Source organism: Oculina patagonica, chromosome 11 (assembly GCF_052425735.1).
Source record: "Oculina patagonica isolate OP01 chromosome 11, crgOcupat, whole genome shotgun sequence".
Classification (NCBI taxonomy): Eukaryota; Metazoa; Cnidaria; class Anthozoa; order Scleractinia; family Oculinidae; genus Oculina; species Oculina patagonica.
The window spans coordinates 18,024,631-18,032,316 of NC_135768.1; the positions used below are offsets into that span (position 1 = coordinate 18,024,631).

The window sequence follows — 7,686 nt, forward strand, 5'->3', positions numbered from 1 at the left end:
AATTCAGCCATTTAGTAAACATAAAACGTGTTAAAACGACAAATTGAATTCTGACAACGCGAATCGATCATGCAAAGACAAGTTATAACTTTACGTCCAAAAACATCACTTACAGGTTGGACCAGGTTGCTTTCTGAGGAAGCGTAGTCGCCAGATACAATCAACAAGCTTCAATAGAACTGTTTTATGTGACAAAAAGGCATTAATTTCAATTCATACTTGATGTTTTTCATTCCACAAACGTTCATTTGGAGCCACAATGCAAGTTATGTGCTTCGAGATCCGTTAAATAGAAACTTTTGTAGTGCGGTTGCGTCACAGTAATTTGCAATGTCACGCAAATTGTAACGTATTCTTATTAGCTGTGTGGTGTGCGGTAAGTTGCTTTTTGGGAAAAGAATAAAAGAGCAGAGTAATTTACCTCCGTGGTCGGGCATTTGGGATTAAATCGCTAAATGACAGAACAGAAAATAAAACAAATGAAAGGTGTTCCGAAAAAGAGACAGAGTGTGCTAAACTGTTTTCAATATTGAAAGGAACTGAAAAATGCGACCCGAAGTTGCATTTGTAAGTATTCAGTTTGATATCGGCACTTTATCTCATCTGTGAGAAAAATTGTATGACCTGCCAAATATTTTTTCCAACTAGATAGGACTGAGGCAAATGAAAAAGAAACTGATTTATTTCTACGAGAAATCCAAAATGGTCAGTTCAACTCTTTTGAGTATCTGTTTCTACTTGGAGGTGGTGTTATCTGTAGCGCTTCAGAATCATTGTATTTTTTTAAAGCACATATTCTGAGCACCAGGACATACTTGAAAGGGAACTAGTTGATTTTTATCTTCATCTCTCGAACAGCTGTCAGCAGTTTCGTCAGCCCTTTATAACTGCTGCACTCTTTCAACACCAAGTCCTTTTGTGTGGAAGTTCAAAGTGAGCGCACGTGGCCTTTAGCATTGCGACATTGAATTTCGATAACGTGTCAGAAGGAGTACGGAATACAAGAATACCGTTACAACGTTTACTTTTTTAATTTACATAGGGCAGGGTGCCTGACTGAAGTCCCCCAAACAAAAACTTGGGAAGGCTCAGCCCCCTACCCCCCACCCCCTTCCCTTCCCCCCCCCCCTTCTCGCTAGCACATCATAAAATACACGCTTGGCGGTGAATGACTTTAAATGAAACTCCTTTTCCCGAAAACGCTACAAGGAGAGGTCTGCAATCTGCGAAGATTGTATTTTACAGAGCCTGTGGCATCGACGACTTCAGAGCGTGCATCTCATGTCTCTTATACCTTCGGACTTCTAAAGAATTCCCTCAAAAAGCACCATGAAGCAGGATCGTCTGAACTGCCTAGTTATGTATTGTCACAAGTAATTACAGACACACCGGACACTGTAAAAGAATTTTTGGGAAACTTGAGTAGGGGAATGCTCCCCCCCCCCCCACGGAGGGGGGAAGGAATGTCATTGTGCTTGGCTTGGAGTACGATGAGTCCCCTTCCCCCTCACGTTTCAAAACTAAATCATCATGTTTTGGCCACTAATGTTTACCTGCTCGAGAGATGAAGATAAAAATCAACTAGTTCATCCCTCGCAAGTGTGTCTTGGTGCTCAGAAACATGGTGATGGTAGACTTTTTTTGGGGGGGGGGGGGGAGGGAGGGAGGGGTTACCCAGCCCTTTTCTCGTATAGTAAAAATTCCCCATATTTTCTGAAGAATACATAAGTAAAGTAATAAAAAATACAATGATGGCATGGTTCCATTATATGATCCCTGCTGAAGCGCTACTCATAAAACAACTCCCAAGTACAAAAGAGTTGAATAACCATTATGGGTTTCTCGTAGAAATAAATCAGTTTCTTTTTCATTTGCCTCAGTCCTATCTAGTTGGAAAAAATATTTGGCAGGTCATACAATTTTTCTCACAGCTGAGATAAAAGTGCCGATATCAAACTGAATACTTACAAATTCAACTTCGGGTCGCATTTTTCAGTCCATTTCACTATTGAAAACAGTTTAGCACACTCTGTCTCTTTTTCGGAACACTTTTCATTTGTTTTATTTTCTGTTCTGTCATTTAGCGATTTAATCCCAAATGCCCGACCACGGAGGTAAATTACTCTGCTCTTTTATTCTTTTCCCAAAAAGCAACTTACCGCACACCACACAGCTAATAAGAATACGTTACAATTTGCGTGACATTGCAAATTACTGTGACGCAACCGCACTACAAAAGTTTCTATTTAACGGATCTCGAAGCACATAACTTGCATTGTGGCTCCGAATGAACGTTTGTGGAATGAAAAACATCAAGTATGAATTGAAATTAATACCTTTTTGTCACATAAAACAGTTCTATTGAAGCTTGTTGATTGTATCTGGCGACTACGCTTCCTCAGTAAGCAACCTGGTCCAACCTGTAAGTGATGTTTTTGGACGTAAAGTTATAAGTTGTCTTTGCATGATCGATTCGCGTTGTCAGAATTCAATTTGTCGTTTTAACACGTTTTATATTTATTAAATGGCTAATTTCGACTCTTCTTCTTCCCCTAGACATACTACGGTAGCGAATTGAATTTACAATATTGTTGGACAAGTGCGACCAGTGAAACCGTCAATATTTACTTTGTGGAGTCTCGCACACCGCGAGTATTCTGGTCATCTTCAACACAATTTCTTTCTCAGCGCTGGATCTGTATGGTATAGGAATATCAAAAGAAGCATTTTCCTTATATTCTAAAGGTATTTAATCGAGTTTGGACGGTTGAGGGAGTTTTCTCGTCGAGTGCAAGGTTATGCAAATCAGCTTCGGCACGAGCGACAATTATGTAAACACACTGATTATGGCAGATTTTAATTTGTTCTCGCGTGCAATCCAAGGAGATACCCACCGGTTTGAAAGTAGAAAACGGTTCATTGAGGTAAGAAGATTGCATTGATGTGCTTTTTTACTCCAATTTATGTTGAAACTTTTGAGTTTTATTCTCTTGTATTTACCTACATTTTAACGTGTGAATAAAGACCTCAGAGTATGGTGTCTTTCAGAAGTGCTGGCATGCTTAGAATTTTCGGAAAATTTTCCTCGTTTCGTCAGTGAACTTAATAAAGGTGTTTTAGAGTTTGTGCCAAAGGATATTCCGTCAAGTGCATTTTTGTGGACATAGCACGCTTCACAAAATGGTCGAAATTTAGCCCTTCGACTACCGTCGGCGGCCCCTGGTCGGCCAAAATTCAATTTTGGCCTGTAGCAAAGCGAAGATAAAGAACTAGAAAATAATTTATTGCCTTTTTGTATATATGGACCAATGCCTTTTCACAGGCAAAAAATAAAAGGAAACTTTTTTTTGGCGCGAAGTCAAGAGGACCGCTTTAAGCCGGACTGACACTTAAAAAGTTGATCAATCAAAAATATCATTAGTAGTCTATGCATAACCTTCTAAAGATATACTCGCAACTCTCAAAGTTAAACAAGAACAAAGAAAGGGTTGCTCTAGAACATATCCATACCCCCATCATAACTGGTATGTTACAGCTGTACATAGCATACAATTGGAAAGTTTTGCATGTAGCTTCAATTCCCCCCCTCCCCCAAATGGGGCCCCTATATGATGGAATGGTGACGATGACAGTCTTTTATTATTGCCTAACAATAAAAATAACAGCTTCCTGTTAGCAAACTGGAGTAAAAGGTAGTGGCAAGCAAAATATTGACATTCTGTCATTCTGCAAAATAGGGTCCCCCAAAACGATAAGACCTTTTTCTTTTATATGAATCCCTTTCCCCTTTGCTTAATTACATGTAAACTTAGCACAAATTCTGGAGAGGCATAAATACTGTTTGTTAGTTCTAAACTCGGGTATAGATTGCTTGGCAAAAATTTTAGCATGCCATTTTACCATACATTAAGAGATGATGAAATGTGTATCTCATTATCATAATTACTGTTCTTTGCAGCGTGCGCACTGGGAATTAAATGTTTAGGCAGCAGGATGATTTTTTATGTACATGATTGTACCTTATCTGGCTTTATTTCATTAACTTTAAAATTACAACTGTCCTTATAAATAAATTGTATTCTACACACAGTACATTTTTACATGCAATGAAGAAAATAATATAATAATCTGATTGTTCATTTATCTCTTGCTGTGTCTGCAACTCTGTGGAAATTCTGCTACTCGTGTTAACCCTGAAAAAGGCAAAAAGGACATAAGATTTGTTGATGATCATTGGCATCAAATGGATGTTTATAATTTTAAATTAGCTTAAATTGTTCAGAACAATCTGCAGATGCATAAAAAAGAGATGTATTTTTCCAATTTTTGCCTGGGCCAGGGACTGTGTTGGGGGATATGTTCAGAACCAAAAAAATCCTTTGACCTACTGAAGGCATAAATAGTGCTATCAATAAGACCTGGCACATGAATGAGCTTTGGTGGGTGTTTTGGGGTGAATCACTGGTTAAATTTCATGATTTCCCTATTAAATGAGGTGTCTTAAGACTCTTACATTGCTCTCTGACAGGTGCTGTTGAAAGCACTGTGATTAATTCCATGAAAGCTTACATATTCTCCCCTTTCTTAGCGTAGCTAAGAAAACACTAAGCTGGCTCATCAACAAGCCCAACTGGCTTTTCTGGCCAAAGCAGCTCTAAAAGTTTATCAACTTTTTGTTTTCATGTGAAATTTCAGCTGAGTTAAAATTCTATTTCTATATTCGCCTAGTACCACAACAAGACAATTTATGTTAAGTTAGGGCTTAAGCTTACATGTAGATATTAAGGTTAGCTAATAACAAGCAGAATTTGAACAGGTCAATTTGCACTTCTCCCACAAAATCATTACAAGTATTCCAGCAATTTTTCGGGTCAGGTAGCAGATCTTGTTGGGTTTTTTGCCCTCCTACCCCTACCCCCAGGGGGGGTACTCCGGCTTGTAACTGACGGGGATGATCGAATGGAGGCAAAACTCAGGACCCAAAAAAATCCCTAAGTCTTGTGACATACCCCAAAAATCCCTGGGTCAAAAATAAACCTAAAAAAAAATCGCTTGTCAAATTACCCCTAAATTGCCAGGAGGGGCAATAATATAACACAGAGAAAACCATAAAAAATTGAACGCTCGTGTTTGTTTATTCATCATACCATAAATACGCCAAGGCACTTTAGTTCGTTTTCAATACCCAAAAAAATCCCCAATTTAAATCAAGTCACCCCAAAAAATACTTGCCAAATTTTCCAACCCAAAAAAATCCTGGAATCGAAAATTTCAAACCCAAAAAAATCCTTCGATCATCCCCGTCATTTACAAGCCAGAGTACCCCCCCCCCCCCTGGGCCCCTCCCCCATCCCCTCTTATCTTGAACAATGAAAACATTACATTTTGTATGATATTTACATATGCTGTTACATGTCAATTGTGTATATTAAATTCCTCAATGGGAACCATGACTTTAAAGGATCCTAGTCAGCCACGCCTCTATTATTGTTTACATTCCGGCAACTGCGGGGAGTCTCGTTTCAGATTACATGTGACGCGCGTACAAAGTCAACAGACCGCGACGAAATTTGACAACGCGCGAAAGTTTTCACTCGAATCAACTTTAAAAGATCTGCCAGAATGTAAGGAATGAACATCGAAGATGGTGATAGCCTATTAGATATTGAAGAATCTTTTTCTCCGGGGCCATCTTGAAGCCCAGATATTTATGTTTCGTCCGTTGTCAGAAGCGCAGGGCAAAATGAGAGCGGATAAGCGATCGCTTCAATATTTGCCTCTTCGGCGGACTCCGTTCGAATGTCGATCGAGTGCTAAGGAATGAAATAATTTTCTTCTTTTGTTATAGAGTATCCGTGTTCCTTTTTCCTTTGTAAGATTTGTTCCAGCAAGATTACGTGGAGTCGAAAGAGAACGGCTAAATCTGCTGGTTGTCCTTCTCGAAATGCCGCACTTGAGTGCTCTAGCATATGCAAATGTGGAACTAAAAATCGGCTTGCAAGAATAAAACAAGTGTATACGTCGTATTTCTGCAAACTGGCTATAACTAAGCCCTTTGATGCCAAGACTATCTTGCTTTTCATTCCAGAGATCGAACGATGATTGCCGTGAAAGAATTCTCTTTGTTTGTTCGGTGGTTTCGGCCGACCACGCTTTGGAACGCGAGATGCCATCGGGCATCCCACTTACAAACGAATATGTTAACGGCAAATTAAAAGAAACCAATAAAATAAACGCTCGAAATGAAGCACAGATAATTACTTAAGACTTTGATGGTAGTTTAAGATGTGAATATATTGCGTACGCGAGGATGCGCTTGGATTGTCGGCCACAATTGAAAACACTCGAAATTAGATGGCATATAAAATGGCGGATAAGGCTCTTGAAACGCGCAAAGCATCATGGTTGACTAGGATCCTTTAAAGGAGAAGTTCACTCCAGAATGGCCATTTATTTTCTCTACGCCAATAAAACGTTTATAGAAAGAAATGTATTCGCCAAAATTTCAGCCTCCAACGTGCGCTATAACCTTACGAAATCTTTTCCAAAACTCGACAACTGAAAGCCGCCATCTTGGAGCTGGTAATGTATGCATGACGTCAAAGAGCTCAGTCTGAAGTTTCTTCGTAGTGGATTTTGTTTGTCAAAATGCCTGTTTGTGCATCTCCATTTTGCTCAAACGGAGCTCCAAGAAATACAAAAAACAAGGAGTTTCGACTATTAAAATATTCCCGCCAAACTTCAGGCTGAGCTCTTTGACGTCACGCATACATTACCAGCTCCAAGATGTCGGCGTTCAGCTGTCGAGTTTTAAGAAAGATTTTGTAGGGTTATAGCGAACGTTGGAAGCTGAAATTTTGGAGAATGACATATCTTGGTGTAAACTTTTTATTGGTGTAAAGAAAATAAATGGCCATTCTAGAGTGAACTTCTCCTTTAAGGAAACATAAACTACCAAGCAGTTAAAACACCTATCATTTCTTAAACCCCAAAATTTTACACTTAAAAAACAAGTTTCATGCACTAATGTAGATTCACATAAACTAAACTCTGTCACAGAGCATTTAGAGAAATAAAGGTATAAACTGACACTAATGTAATACTTACCTTCATCATCACAGACATTAACTGCACCCCTTGAATTCCTGTTTTCCCTCACTATAAAAACAAAATGTTTGCATATCAAAAACCCATAAAAGGTATGGAAATCCTAATATAGCAAGTTTTAGAAATGCAACAGATTTGCTTATATAAAATTAATGATAAACTCAAACTGCCTCTTACAACCTCCATAAATACCTGTCACTCAATTAACCTCATAAAGCTTGATGTACATTTGAATGTAGATGTATTTTAAATTTGCGTTAAATGATATTAATTCTCCTCATTGCAGACAGGCCCATTTTAAACTTTTTTTTTTTATTTCAGGATCAAAAACTAACTTGCTACTCTTGTAGAAAAAACTAATTCAGGCAAAAATATCTGATAAGTCATTGCTTTAGGCTGGAAAACTATGAAAGGCTTAAAATATTGTACCAATCACAACCGTCAAGATAGCAGCACTTGCTATAGCCACAATTCCCCTCTGGTCGTCCGGGGCAAGTAGATTTTCCTGTCAAGCAATTAATTTTTCATGCCTGTTTGCATAATGGGTGAAGGCCCAGGCAAGTCATGATCATCTGACTA

The 7,686-nt window shown here is 38.7% G+C and overlaps 1 long non-coding RNA gene across 1 annotated transcript; it reads right to left on the minus strand.

Moving 5' to 3' along the window:
• Nucleotides 1–4,013: 4,013 nt before the first annotated feature.
• LOC144629508 (uncharacterized) lies at nucleotides 4,014–7,686 on the minus strand. Its single transcript, XR_013566385.1, has 2 exons — nucleotides 7,108–7,686; nucleotides 4,014–4,193 (listed from the first exon to the last, which is right to left on the minus strand). It is a non-coding gene; the product is annotated as an uncharacterized LOC144629508 (long non-coding RNA).